The sequence below is a fragment of the Cavia porcellus genome, unplaced genomic scaffold (genome assembly GCF_034190915.1).
Source record: "Cavia porcellus strain 051 isolate PalLab524CR breed Dunkin Hartley unplaced genomic scaffold, mCavPor4.1 scaffold_5, whole genome shotgun sequence".
NCBI lineage: Eukaryota > Metazoa > Chordata > Mammalia > Rodentia > Caviidae > Cavia > Cavia porcellus.
Window position 1 is genome coordinate 41,703,666 of NW_026947488.1, and position 15,111 is coordinate 41,718,776.

The 15,111-nt window shown below is 39.5% G+C and overlaps 1 long non-coding RNA gene across 1 annotated transcript in view; it reads right to left on the bottom strand.

The window, feature by feature from the left end:
• LOC134476050 (uncharacterized) overlaps positions 1-14,901 on the bottom strand; it is a 132,502-nt gene extending 117,601 nt beyond the window's left edge. The window contains exon 1 of the long non-coding RNA XR_010047490.1: positions 14,261-14,901. This is a non-coding gene — a long non-coding RNA (uncharacterized LOC134476050). The remainder of the gene's footprint in view (positions 1-14,260) is intronic.
• Positions 14,902-15,111: the final 210 nt, after the last annotated feature.

Here is a 15,111-nt window from a genome sequence, read left to right on the forward strand (position 1 = left end):
AATGTACAAGCAGAGCATTTCAAATGTTCCTTTCCAGTCAATTACCACTACTGAGTCAGCGCAGTTCATCCTAAAGATTTCAAGTGTTTATGGAGATAACAGAAGAGCTGCTGGGATAATAGCACTTTGCTGTAATTAAGCACCTCTGCTCTTCCATCATGAGATGCCGCAACAAGCATCCAGCCCTTTCCTGAGTTTCCACATACAGCTGATAATGGACAATCCATCAATATCTCCTTCTCACCACCCTAGGACTGTGTTATGCGGATGCTGAAAGCTTTAATAAACCCTCTTAGAAAACTGCTTTATGAGGCAAGAGAATTAGTAGAGCCGAGCATGAAATAGGTTAGGATCTGTCAACAAACGGGGCCACCATTGTTTTTTTGACTTCTACCAGTAGTCCCGGGTGGGAAGCTCTAATTAGCTAGAATATTGATATAATATATGGCTGCATTGATCTGTTCTTTAAATAGCAGCCGTCCCTCCACTCAGATGGAGACTTTGCTCAGATGGCTAAATCACAAAACTCACCACAGATAATGAGGCAGATTCTGCCATCACAGGCCTGGTCCTGCATAGGAAACAGCTGCCTGCACAGACCACCCTCCTGTGTGTCCCCAGGCCATAGTTTAGGTCCTAACACTGGAACCTTTGAATCCACAAAGACTAAAAGAAATGTCAAAAAGGGATGGTACCTATGATTTCTTAGTGCTTCTGCTTGTCTGATTTTTGAGTGCAGAGTGCTTTGGATATCAATGCAGTCTCGCTCCATGAGTTCTGCTGCCCATTTCAGAGGCAGACTAGGGCTGTGCATTATGCAACAGAAACAATACTGTCTGGTCAGCACTAGTGTGCTCACAGCCAGCAGGCTCAGGAAGGACTCCCACTCACAAATAAGTGAATCAGCACAGAGAGTGCCCGTGAGCCCAGCATGTCTCAAGGTAGCCCTTGGCAACCTCTAAAGAGATGAGAGGAGAACACTGCAGATGTGTTTTACCTGATCCTGAACTTGACCAGTTCCCTTTTCCTCCTAGGCACACTGGTAGGTCACCTTTTCAGCCTTCCTCACCTTACTACGGTCATGTGATAGTCTTTGTCAATGCCTGAGAGTAGGAGGGAAGCCTGTCATTAAAAGGCTTGTCCTGCAAACCCCATATGACCACCACCACCACCACCAGAGAGGGCCCTTCATGCTCTCCTGCTCTTCCTATGCTTTGATGCTGCTGAAAAACACATTCTTACAATCACAGATGTGAGGAATTTGGTCCCTGCAAGCTACTTGAGGAGCATGCATCCAGAAACCAGGAGGAAAGCGAGCTATTGTACAGCCAGGAAGCTTAAGTGCTATGCCAGCTTGGCTGATCTTGGAGCTATATTTTCTAGGATTCGTTCTCTGTTTCATCCCAGTATAAGAGCAATGTAAAAGCCCAGTTTAAGAGCAGGCATGGGGTATGAAAGAAGAGAGTGAAAGAGAACCCATTACTTTCTGGTGGTCCTGGTACTCTGATGCTGTAGTGGTCAGAGCAGAAGTAGCTGGCCCACCCAGCTTGTTCCTATCTTTTCTGTTCTTCATCTTGTTTCTCCTTCTCATTCCAGGCCCTGGTAGCCCATGGCAGCCCCAAGTTCAGCACCAGGCTCTTTACTGTGGAGAAACAGTTGCTCCTTTTATGACCCTGCTTCCATGGTCTGATGTTGAATACAGTCTGCTCCTGTAAGGTCCAGTGTCTCCCACACCAGTGTTGTAGTGACAGTACTGAGCAGCTGCCCCTATGATTTTTCAGTCTCCTACTGTAGGTCTGCACTCACTCCCATCTCAAAGGCCTCATTTAGCATTACTTACATAGCTTTATTTTCCAGGCTGAACCTGACTGCTTCAGCCCTCCAGGCATAAACCATATGCAAATGCACTTTCTGAGAGCTCACAGGGGTGGCCTGGCACCTCCACAAAGCTGCCCAGTCTGTACTGAGCAGGTAGGCCCTCCCTATCCTACGTGGCGTTTATTTTAAAAGGTCTCTCTCTGCACAAAGCATTACCCATGAGATCTAGGAAGAGTTTTGTTTCCAGAATTGAAATGTCATTGCAGATATTTTAATGATATTGTTTTTCCTTCTTTCTTCAGTTGGAATTTTAATTTTTCACAATAACATTTTACTTGCCATTAGAATTCCTAGATAATTGTCAACCCTTAAATCTTCCTTATTGGCGTTAATTACTATCCTGAATCCTGGGGAGGACAAAAATAATTTAAAGTAAACATGAAAAGAGACAGATCTACAGTGGTTTTATTAAAATAAGCGAGAGAGAAAGACAGAGACAGAGAGACAGAGCAGAGACAGAGACAGAGAGAGAGACAGAGAAAATACACAAAGCTATTAAGGCCACGCTCATCTCATTCTCTTTTCTCTTTTCACACTTGTCTTCAATTGTTTACTTTAGAATAAAGATATTTTATGGGGCAAAATTAACATTTCCTGTCTTCTTTCCTTTTCACACAGCAGAGCTGAAGCATTCAATATTCCTACCTGGCTGTAGATTGTGATCACTTGTCAATTGTAATTGGAACATATTGTAGATCGGAGGCAGAAAGAGTGTCACCAATAATGGTCTTTACAGAGAGTGATTACAGAGGGATGTTCCCTGCCAAGAAGGCAGTCGTCTGGTGACTGTAGCAAAAGCAACATTTTATGAGTCATGAGATAATTGGTGATCGTGTCAGTACTTAGAGGCTCTAAGGAGACCAATCTCTGAGAGTTTAACTATAAAATGGGTACAGCACTCTGTTGAATCTTGTTATGAGAGCCAGACTTCCTTTTTCCAACAGAGCCTCACTCGAGCTCTTCCCCGTGTTACGTATTCTGAGTGTCAGTAAGGGATTCATGCCCCTGGGATAAAGATGAAAGAGAAATTATACTTTTATACAGGTCCATGGCAAAAGATGCCACATTCGTTGCCCAGATGTTCACCGCAGAGGAAATGGTCAACTTATTTTTAAATAAAAGAGAAGACAGAGAATAAATCTGTGCTTTCCAAATGGAAGAAAATGATTTTCCTAAGTCAGGAGATAGGAAGATGAAGCTTGATAGTATCTGGAAAGAAGAGGATGCTCTTTGTATTTGATGCTCAAATTTAAAAATAGGGTCTCGGTGTTAGAGCCTGGAAAGAGCTGACTGGAGCACAACTCAAGGCAGCTGTGGGAAGATCTCTCTGACCCTGCTACTCTGAATGCACTGCCAGCTCCCCAGGTGCATATGGAAGGTCTAATGGGGACTCAGAATATCTCAGCTGGTGTGAGGCAGAGGGTAAGCCTCAAGTCTCACTCCCTGGGTTTGAGTTCCAGCTATCAGAAGTTGAGTGACTGCAGAGAAGACATTTGAGGGTTATCTGTCTCAACTTCCCTTCCTATAAAGTGAGCATACTGATGGCATTTGCATCATGAAGAATAAAAACTGAGTTAATATATGTAAAGCTCTTATTTATTTGTTTATTTACTACAGAACTGGGAATTGAACCCAAGTCCTTCGCCCTCCAGGTACATTCCCAGTTCTGTTTTACTTTGTGACTGGGGCTTTCTAAGTTACCAAATTGCCTACTCTACCTATCTTCTATAAGCGCAGGTCCACCTTCCAATGCAGCTGCACTAACACATAAACTCATACACACAGACACACATACACACACATGCTCACACACACTCACACTAATACACAAGTACACAAACACATGTGCACCATTTTCTTTCTTTTTCAACTGTAGCTTCTTGGTCCATTCAAAAGATATGCTTGTTCTACACAACGCCCAGTCACTAGCCCACAATCAGAGCCTCAGGTCCATTTTCAATTTCAAGGGAGTACTGTCCAAGGTACCTTAGTAGTCTACTATGAATTCTCCCTCAGTCAACCATAGCTTAATGGGCAAACAGGAAACCAACCCCAGGACTTTAATCTATCTGCCACAGAAATTAAAGACACCAATCTGTATGTCATGTCTATTTCAGTGTAGTCTATACAGAATGCTATAGATTTTACACAAAAATACAAATTTTCTCCCACCCCAACAGATCCACTAAGCAAGTTAGCTATATAACAACCCTCACAATTGCAGGCTACCCTAGAAATGCAAATAATTTATTAATACTGATGACAATGCTCCATTTCTTTTCACAGTGAAGCATTGCCTTCTAATTTTAAAATTGACGCTCAAGAAAATATTTTTACTTATATTTCAACATTTTTTGTTTACTTTTGTTTGCTTTAATCCAAATCAGCCGGCCTTTGTTTCATTTTCTAAAGCATGATTAAATTTCCTAGTATTGTAATGAAAAACTAATGTATTTCTGATTCAAAATAGCCGTCTGGAGATTGGCCACCAGTCAGTCCAAGCAGATTTCATTTCAACAACCTCATCAATCACTGTAGGTTTAAATATCCTGCAGCTTATGAGATATCTTGGTCTTATAATACTATTTCATGCCTGGTAAGTCTTCATCTCATCACTGTAATCTTAAAGATTGGTATTCAGCCATAAGAATGCAGTGAATTAATTTATGCACCATTCATTCTCTGCCTGCTTATATAAAAAACATCAAAGTAATTAGCAAAAGAGTGGATGAGGTCAGAGAAAGTAGAGACTAAACAGTACCCAAAAATGTTCTAGGTTCCTAAAAATGTTTAAACTGTGTCACCAGTTGAACTCTGGGCTTTCCAGCAGCAAAGTCAAGAGGGAAATCTATTCATATTTTGCACACATGGGTTGGACTGTGGACACTGGTTACAAGCCTTTCACATGATTAAAATCAGAGAAACATGATGGGAACTTGACAAGTATTAGTTTGATGGATTCCATCTCATTTTTCAACCTCCAAAGCCACAGAACTTCAGGACACATGTACCTTTCTTACTGCAGGCAGCAGGGCTGTGTTGACAACATCTGGACCCCAGACAAGATGTTGGATTTCAGAATAAAAGTCTGGTCTCTGTGAAAGCCCTGATTAACCCCAGGGGACTACATTTCTTCTGTCGGTTTTAATCTGTATCAGGCAATATGCCATTAATTTTCATTGATCTTTGCATTCTGCTTGTCGCTGGTGTTTTCTAGGGAGTAGAATCCAATTTTCTATGAACACAATCTGGTTGGCCTTCAGCTAGTTCAGAGTTCTGTGTGTAGGCATCACAGTGACATTATCAAAAGTTCCAGATGAGTGGTTATTTATGAGATTTAATTCAGACACTGGAGGGATTCATTATCAAAATGAAAAAATAATGGTGATTTTACCAGATACGGTTTACCTGTTATTTTGTTCAGTCTTTTATTTTTAATAAAAAATATAGTGCCCTGTGATGTGTGTAAGAAATTAGAGCATATGGAAATAATCTTTAGATTTGAAATTGAATCCAACTTCAATTAATCATCTTGCAAATTTAATAATTTGTACAGTCATTTCTTTGCAGTAGTAATGAAGTATACATGGTAGGCAATGCATTAAATGATTCTGATTTGCATTATAACATAACCACAATGAACATTTCTTGGATAAAATGAAAATGAGCAAAAAGAACTTGTGTTTATGTTCAAATGCCCTTGACTTTAAAGACTGCCTGCAACTTAATATTTTATAAAAGCACTCTGATAACAAGCATACTAGAAGACAGAGACTATGATTCTTTCCCAAGAAATATTTTCTGTACAAGTTAAGAGAAATTGTTCAAATCCCAAAGAAAACATCTGGATATATTTTATTTTAAAATTTAGTATATTGGATTACATATAGGTTACATGTGATTTCTACTAAGGCAGTGCTTCACTGTGAAAGATGTCAGTTGCTGGAAAACTACTTTCTATGCTTAGAATATTTGCAAATAAAACATAAAATGTAAAATTGATAATGTATGCCATATATGTGATTAATGATGTAGATATGAAGACAGAAGATTTTAAGTCATGTATCAGTACTGTTTACCAAGTACTATTAGTTCTCTAAAGTTGAGATGAGAGTGCTGCTCCCTGCACTATTGTGGTTAGATGAGTTTTTCAAGATATAAGCAGAGAAGCGTAGATATGGTGACATATGCATCTCACTTGTGGAACTGTTCTGAAAATTAACTTAGTTCAATTAAAAGCACTTTGCCCCATTAGGAACCTCAGTAAATATTTCCTAAGCCCTTTCTGGGCATCTGTAAAGAGGTGAGTGCTCTCCATGGATTCCATTGGACAGGATCTCAAATACTGCCACTGAGATGGTGTTGTCTCTACTCACCTAGAACTAGTATTATAAAATGTGCCTCACTTTTCCAGCTCCTCCTCCTCACCTTCATCTGTTTCCAGACTAACGGGCAGCTTATTTTGTGACTGTACCAAAATACTCTCAACCATACCCTGAATTCTTCTGGAGTTTTTTTTTCCCCCCAGATAACAAATGAACAAGTAGGAGAAGTTCATTCCCCTCACTGTGAGTTTAGTGCTTTATGATTCCCATAAGACATTTATATATATTCTAATATGGGTGAATATGCATGCTCCCATATAGAGTTGTGATTAGAACAAAACTAAAATAAAACAGTAATAGAACTCAGAAGTAAGAACTCCATAACAAAATAAAATCTCTGTGAGGTTGTTTTTATACCTGAAAGTCTGGCTCCCCTTAGAAAATTCTCGCCTGTAATTGTTTCTGGCAGTTCACTAGCTCTGAGTAAAAAACTGAAGAAAGTACATTTATTGTCTTTTGGAAAATCTCAGCTGTGCACTCAGAACACAGTTATGTCAAGTGAGGTGCAAACAGGTTCCAGCACTGTCCCCTCAGTAATTGTTCTTTGCAACTTTGTGGGAAGCTGGAGAAGCCACATGACTCCTTGCTGCCCCAGAGCCTGCTGCTAAAAAGGGAAACCAGATCCACTACAGATGGGGATGTTCAGAAATCAGGTCTGTGGAGAATTAGGGCAGGAGATTAATTCAAGCACTTAGGAAGCACGTGGAGTTTCTTACATAAAGATGTGACCACATCTGTACAAAGATGTATTGTTCTACACTAATTAATTTTAAATAGCCATTTGTCTGGAAACTTTAAACTAGAATGAAACTCTTCCAATACCCCTCTAGTACAAACTGAGAAGATGATCTTCATTATTTCTTGTCCTCTTTAATCTCTGAAAATTTTAGCCCTTATCCATTGAATTGGTCCAAGACCATCAGATGTTCTCTTATTGAAAGAAAATCTAATAAGAATCATGCCGGATAAATTAATGTCACCCATAATTCCCAGAGTCCATCACATGGAAGATTTGCTGAGAAAGTTATTTCAGAAATGGAGACTTGCACTGTTGTTACACATGCAGGGAAGAAATGAGATTCCCAGACAAAAGACACTGAGACCAGAAGGAAGAGCCCAGTTTGGATCCTGCCCATGCCACGGTTAAATGAGCTATGGCTAAGCTATGTCTGTCAATGCCAGGGGCTCAGTGCTCCATCAAGATTCTGGATCAAATAAGCATTGAAGAGTCTGAGAGAACACTCAGTAGCTTTGGACTTACAAGGACATTCAACAGCATGATGGGGTTACTTCACTGGAATCATCTTCCCTGCTCCATCATCAGTGCCCTCTGCTCTTTACCCTCATGCATCTGAGCTGGTGAAATGACATTAGGGAAAACGCAAAGACGGGCTTGGTGACATCCACCTATAATTCTAGCATGCTGATGGGCTGAGGTAGGTGGATTAAAAAGTTGAGTTCAGTCTGGTCAGTTTAGCAACTTACCAAGACCATGTCTCAAAATTCAGGTAGGCCTGAGAATATAGCTTAGCATAAAGGGTCTGAGTTCAAGCCCCAATACCGGAAAAAATGTAAATATAAATTAAGTGATGATAATGTGACTATTATATATAGAGAAATAATGTGTATAATTAAATAAAATTTGTTAGAAGTCACAAGTTTGGACTAGACTCTTGCACTAGGCCCAATACACCAAGCCAATATGGCATTTAATCCTAGTAACTAAACTCTGGTTGGTTGCAGAAGACTTATAACTAATTAATTAATTAACCTGTAACCAATTGACTGATTGATTGATTAGGAGTAGCCAAAAATACATTTTGTGTGCTTCATTTTCATTTTTCTATAAATTCTACCTTAGTTCCTTTTGGGTTAGAGTTCTTATAACTTCTGTTTCTGGAAGCTGTTTGATCACTGAGTAATTTTTAGTTTGAATTGGGTTGGTGTGATTTTCTTTGCCCATATAAATTCTATTAGATTTAATTTGCCCAAGAAATTTTTCCTTTTAACTATATGCACATATAAAGGTGCATTGTTGTCAATTCTTGTAACCCCATGTTGCCTTGACATAGCTGGGTATGATGGCATAGGCTGTAACCCAGCACTTTGAAGACTAAGTCAGGAGGACCACCAAGAATTTGAGGCCAGCTGGGGTACAAGTTTAAGGCCAGCTTATATTACATAGCAAGATCCTGTCTCAAAAAAGAAAAAAAAAATTTACATGTAGCCTTACCATAAATTTGTGTATATGGCTACCTCATGCTAAAGCAGATAAAAAGACTTAGTCATTTTTGACAGTGTTTAAACTCTTTTCTTCCTCCTCTCTGTGGCTGAACTGTTATCTCCAGGTAATCTATGCCCTATGGGAAATATAGATATACATCTACTGCAGTCATCCCACACATGCTTGGGGAACACAGATACTCCACTGACTCCCACACCATGCTTGGACTGTTAATATGCTACAGTAAGCATTCCTAAGCCACAGCATGGACCCTGGGACCCACAGCCTCCTTCTCTAAACCTACCAATGAAACCATCCTGGGAAAACTGCCTTGGATCCCACTGAAAACTTACATCTATATATCTGGCTCTGTCTCTGTCTCTCTCTCTTCATCTGCTGATTGAGCAGAGAGCACCTCACAGCTTTCTGTTCAGCCTTCTTGTCTTTTCTATCATGGCTCTATCAGTAACTTGTTACTTCTTTTATTTCTTGTGTTTTGTTGTCCTGCCGCTCTGTGTCTCACTTGACCAACATATCCAAATCTAATTTCTCTCTCTTCTGCTAGAGTGGCCATCTTGGTAGAATAAACTAGACACAAGTCAAAAAAAAGGTCTCTAGGTTATCTCTCAGCATAAACTAGTTTCCTTTCAGAGAAACCCTTAGATACAGTCTGAAATATCTGACACTCAAAGGAGGAAAAGTTTAGTTACTTCACAGTTTATAGAGGTTTTGGTCCATAATCAGCTGGTTCCAAGTAAGGGTGGTGTGGGAGAAAGGGATAGCAGAGAAGAAATAGTTCATGGCAGGCAGAACAAACAAAAAATGACCATAGCTCTTTCTATCCATTATATATTTTATTCAGGTTACCTAGAGTGCATAGCACTCACAGCCTTAATTTTAGTTCCCTTGATCCTTGCATTGCACCGTGAATCAATCCCAGGGTTGCACATTCTAGATTCAGTCACTTCTGAAAAAAAACTCCACATATGACTGTATGAGGCTTTGGGGGAAGGACATCTAGACACAAGCCAAAACATTCTGCCCTTAGTCCTCTAAAGACTCATGCACTTCTTTTCATTCAAAAGATACTTAGTCCATTTTTGAGTTGTCAAAGTCCTAAACGTTTAAATATTACTGAAAAGTCCAAGTCCAAAATCTATGATATTTACGATAATCACAGCTTCAAGCCCCTGTACAAAAAAAGAAAATAAACACTTTCAACATTCAACGGGAAAAGAGAGACATTTCCATTTCAAAAGTTACAATCAGGATAATAGCAAGGAATAGGAATAAAGCAAGATCAAAATACAGCAGGACAAACATCAAATCCCACAATTCGACTTCCAGCATCCCTGACCATCTGGAACAAGCTGTTAACTTCAAAGGGCTTAGCTGAATCTGCACCTGTGGCACTGTCAGTGATTGTACCTCCATGGCTTCTTTCTGGGTTTGGTTCTGCTCCCTCCTTGTAGTTTTCCTCAGACTATCCATGTTTCTGGCTTCTTTAAACATCTGCACCTTCAGCTTCACATTCACAACTTTACACACTGCCCTCTAAGAATCACACTGCCTGGCTTCCCAGCTCTTCTTCTGAAATCTAGATGGATGCCTTCCTGACCCACAATGCTTGCATTCTCTACATATGTAAAACTAGCAAACTAGCACTACGCGAATATGCCAAGGTCTGCAAGCGGAGGGGTAGCCAGGCTTCCTTCTCTTTTGGCTGTATGAACCAAATGCCTAAGAATGACTTCCCTAGGTCATCAGCATTCTGGAACACAGTAATCTGGGGGGTCTCTCCTTAAAGCAAAGTCTTTCACATTTGCAAATCTTGGGCTGCAGAGGCTGCAGTTTTACTGGTTTGTGATTTTTCAGACCATCTCTTCTGCTGTATTTTTCTGAAATACTTCACTTTTTGCTTTTTCTTGACTTGGATTTTTATTGACTTTTTCAGCAACCAAGTACTCCTCTGTCCCACATTTGCAGACCACAGCTTTACTGGATCTTCCTTTCCAGACAAACTCAATATGTTTTATGTCATTCTGCTGTACTCTTTGCTCTAGATTCTCAACATAAATCTGTTTAAAATACCCCAATAGTAGCCATGCCACCAGCTCAATATTTGACTACCTTTAAATTTTCTGCCAAATTACGTAGTCTATCACCCTTAGTCTCAGGCACTCTCCAACAGGAGCAAAATGCAGACAAATTTTCTACCAAGTTTTAACACACAATGGCAAATCCAGTCCTTCTTCCTAGCAGAAACCTCCTGAACTTGTGTTTACCAGCAGTGTTTCTATCAGCATTCGAGTCTTCTGAGCTCTGATCAGTATCTCTAAGTAAAACCTAAGGAGTTCCAGCTGTACTTTTTCAGTCAGCATCTCTGAAGCTTTTCTAACTCTTTCACATCCCACAAGCCAATTCCAAAGGCTCTTGAGCCACATGCCAGGTAATGACATCACAGCAATGACGCCACTTCTCTGGGATCAAATTCTTAAGTTACTTTTCTCATTGTTGAGATAAATTACACAACACTCAAAGTTAAAGGTCAAAAGTCTATTTGGCCCACAATTGTTAGAGGTTTCAGTCTATAATCAGCTGGTTCCAAGGCAGGGTGGTGGGACAAACAGGCATCACAGTGGAGAAACAAGCAGGCAAAAGGCAGTAAATCAAGGGAGGCCCACAGCTCTTTCCATCCCTTACATCTCATCAGGCTACCTGGGCAGGTAGCACTTATAGCTTTAATCTAGTGGCCTTGATCCTAGCATTGCACTGGGAATCAATCACAGGGACAACACTTTAGATCCGATAGTCACTCTTAAAAGGTTTCATTTATGGCTGTATGAGGCTTTGGGAGTGGGGCAGAATCATTCAGACACTAATCATAACTGTCATATGTGAGATAGTTAAGATACTAAGCATTTATCAGGAGGAAGAAATAGCTTATAAAAGGCACACTGTAAAGAATCAAACCAAATCCTTCTTTTTTTTTTTTTTTTTTGTCTTTTGAAGACAAGTTCTCACTATGCAGTTCAGGCTGCCCTTGGGCTCACTTATATAGCCCAAGTTGGTCTCAAACTTGCAATGATCTGCTTGCCTCAGCCTTCTGAGTGCTAGAATTCACAGGAATGCGCCATCACACCTGGCTCAAATCCTTCATATTTCCATAATGGTGGAGATAGGATGTGCAATCATTCTTCAAAAGAGACCCCACAATCAGAGTAGAGAAGAAATTAAAACACATATATACCTTACACACATAGGCTAAATATATGCATATATGCATTCAGTATATCTATTTCATTCAAAATTTTTAATAATTATATGAAAATATATTTTAAAATTTCTTCATTTAATGTAAAACAATAACTCACTTGAATTATCAAAAATACATAAAAGTTGCTTTAGTAATTAAAATTTGTAAAACCGTAGTTTAAATACAATCTCATATTAGAGCATTCAATGTAGATGTCATAAAATACTAACTTTTATGACCTCATGTTTGGAATTCTTACATTTTGCATTAAAATGTTTTATTTTTATAATGTTCCTGTTATGTTTCAAAATTAGGCTTACAGATATTCAAAATGAGTTTAGAACAGAAGGTTTCTGATTCATGATTAGAAGTACTTCTTTCCAAGTTCTATGACATAAATGTCATTGGTCTTTCTTTCAATAACTGATATGCCAAGTTGAACACACTTGTCACTGCTGCATTTTTCCTCTTGGCGCTGGCCGCCAGGATGCCACAGAAAGTGTCTAAACTGCCTAAAATGTAGATGATATGACTGCACCTGCACACCTGAGGAAGATGATCTTGCCAGGACTTTCAGCGGTCTCATTAGTTTTCCAAATCAGCACGTGTCTTTGTCTGCTGTCTAGCCAATCAGTCCTACCTGGGTCTGAATTAAGTTATGAGGTCATGGGCTTCAAAATGGCCCATGCTGCCATGAGGGTTTCTGGGGTCCCCCTAAATGAGAAACTGAGGAAGGTCAGGCTCCCACACAGTAATCTGTTGGACATATGCCCAGTCAATCCACATTGTGAATCTCTGTTTTGTTTTAAAATAATACTTAAGTAATTTTCATATTCATTAAAATTAAGTATTAAGGTTAAAACACGTCAGTTCGATTGGGTTCCCAGGATGGACAGAGGTGAAAAACATTTATAAATCCCATGACAGACACAGCTAGAAGCCTAAGTAATATCCTTTTGTACCTTGTACCTCACTAACATAAAATAACTCTTATCAGTTGACTTTTGATGGAGCATAATCCACCCTAAAACTTAATAACTTAAAACAACAGCCATTCATACTTCCATTAGTGAGTGATATGATATGTTGAACTTGTGTGGTTCTTATGGTCCCTGATAATCTCATTCATGTTTCTAAGGTAGCCAGTATGTTTTCATCTGGGTAATTCTGTTCTTGGGATGAGCTGCCTACTGGCTTGATGACTGTGGTGATGGGGCTTGTGTCTCTCATCATCTAGCAGGACAGCCCAGGTTTATTTGGGTCACTTCCTGCTGTAAGGCAAAGTATTTAAGTCCCTTAGAAGCTTACTATGGTCTGTCTCACTGTTTGTCCCCTCCAGGACTCAGTGCCATTGTAACCATATTATGAGGTGCAGCCTAGTGGGAGATAATTTGGTCATTAGGGCAGGCCTCACACATGGGTTAATGTCATCACAGTCATGAGTGGGTTACAGTTACAACCACATCCTCTTATTATGTGATGTATTTTATCATCTTATGATGCAGCATGATCCCCTATCAGGTATCAATGCCATTTTCTTGGACTTCTCAGCATCCACAACCAAGAGTCACAATTTTTTTTTTTTTTATTCTTGAGAAATGACACAGTGTGAAATATTGTTATAGGAACAGAAAATGAACTGAGATAGAGACCTAGGTTAGGTATTGGAACAAATCATTTCCAATTAATTCTACTAAGCAAAGCCAGATATAAGGCCAGCCCTAGGAGATACCAGCTCATAGTGAGAGAGGTCCAGAATCATGTTATAAGAAAAGTAGAAAAGCAGAGAGGGATAATTATTGTCATTTTTACAAGCAATTTTCCACAGCAGTGTATTAATCTTAATTTTTTTCTATACTCTGTGATGTTTTGCCATCATAAAAGCTTTCTGGCTGGGGAGAAGCTATTCCTTTCATGGCTAGCCAGTTCTTACATGAACACATTTTTTTTATAGACAAACCAAATAATCCTGAGGCTACAGCCCTAAGTGCTTTTTTTCTAAATCTTTCACAGAGATTTAGTATTTCTTGTGCCCTAAATCAACCCAGGGTGAGCTACCAGGCAATTAGGGACCACCTCTGTCTGGACATTTACCGGCATCACGCTTTCTGTGGCTGCTTGTCCTTCCTTGTAGAAACCTTCACACAGGTTCTGGCATTGACTTCCCCTGGTCCTGTCTTCTGCTTTCTGACCACACTAGTGCTTCCCTATGAGCCCACATGGCACACGGAGGCCCTTTCTGGGTCTGTGAGCATAATAATTTATTCCTCCCCAGCTAGTCTCATTTATCATATCATATCTAACGTTACATTCTAAGAACAATTTACATCACATGCCCAAGTGGAGGAGGAAATAAAGGACAAAAGCTAAAAAGAACAAAAATTCTTACATTTTCCAGTATTGCTTGCATTGAAGGTAATCACAACCACAATTGTGGGAGAGAGAAAGAAATAATGAAAGTCACCAATTGAAGAGTCTGAGAAAGCTGTTTAACAGAGGTAAGATTGGATAGTTTACCTGTTTTGCCTTTGTCTCTTCCACTTCTTCTGGCAGCATCGTGGAAGCAACACCAGAGTTCAGGCAACCATTTTAAAACCATGAAACAACAGAAAGCCATATCCTAGTGGCTGAAAGGAAAGAAAAACAGAGACCAGGATAGCCTATTCCTTGACAATATCGTACAGGAAAAAAAAGTAAAGCTTTTTCCTCGTTTATCCATTTTAGGTCAAAGGAATGTTACCTTCCTCACCTACACAAACACTTTGGCACATAGCGGTATGGGAAACTTTTATATATACACAATAGTGTAGCCATACAAAAGAAAAAGACAAGAAAGCATGTTTCTGAGTTGGTTTTGCCAGCAGAATCAAATAGAACAAAGGCACAAGGTACAGACAGGCAATCCCACTATGACTCCTCCTAAAGACCCATTTCCTGTGCTAGAGCACAGCCTAAGGCTGGACACACAGAATTCATAAGTGAAATTTCTAAAGCACTATTTGGTGTCGGGGAAACAAAGATGAAAATGGATACAAAATGGAAATAAAAATGAGAAGGCATGTGTATAGTATTTTCCCCTAGACTTATAGGAATTATTTTTATCTGTTCTTCTCAGGAAAAATCAGTAATGTTGGAAATTTGACAGCATTTCTGGGTTAAGGGCTTTGTAAATTCTTTAACCAAATATTAATAAAAAAACTTTGGTAACTGGTGTATAAAGACATATCCTTTTAAAATGTAGTGCTTTCATAGTTCAAAAGATCATCAGAAAGCAAATAGCTACCTCCTTCCTCCTTCACTTTCCTGTTTCCTTCTCTCTTCTATTCCCTTCTCTTCTTTTATTATTCATATCTTTCCATTCTCTTCCC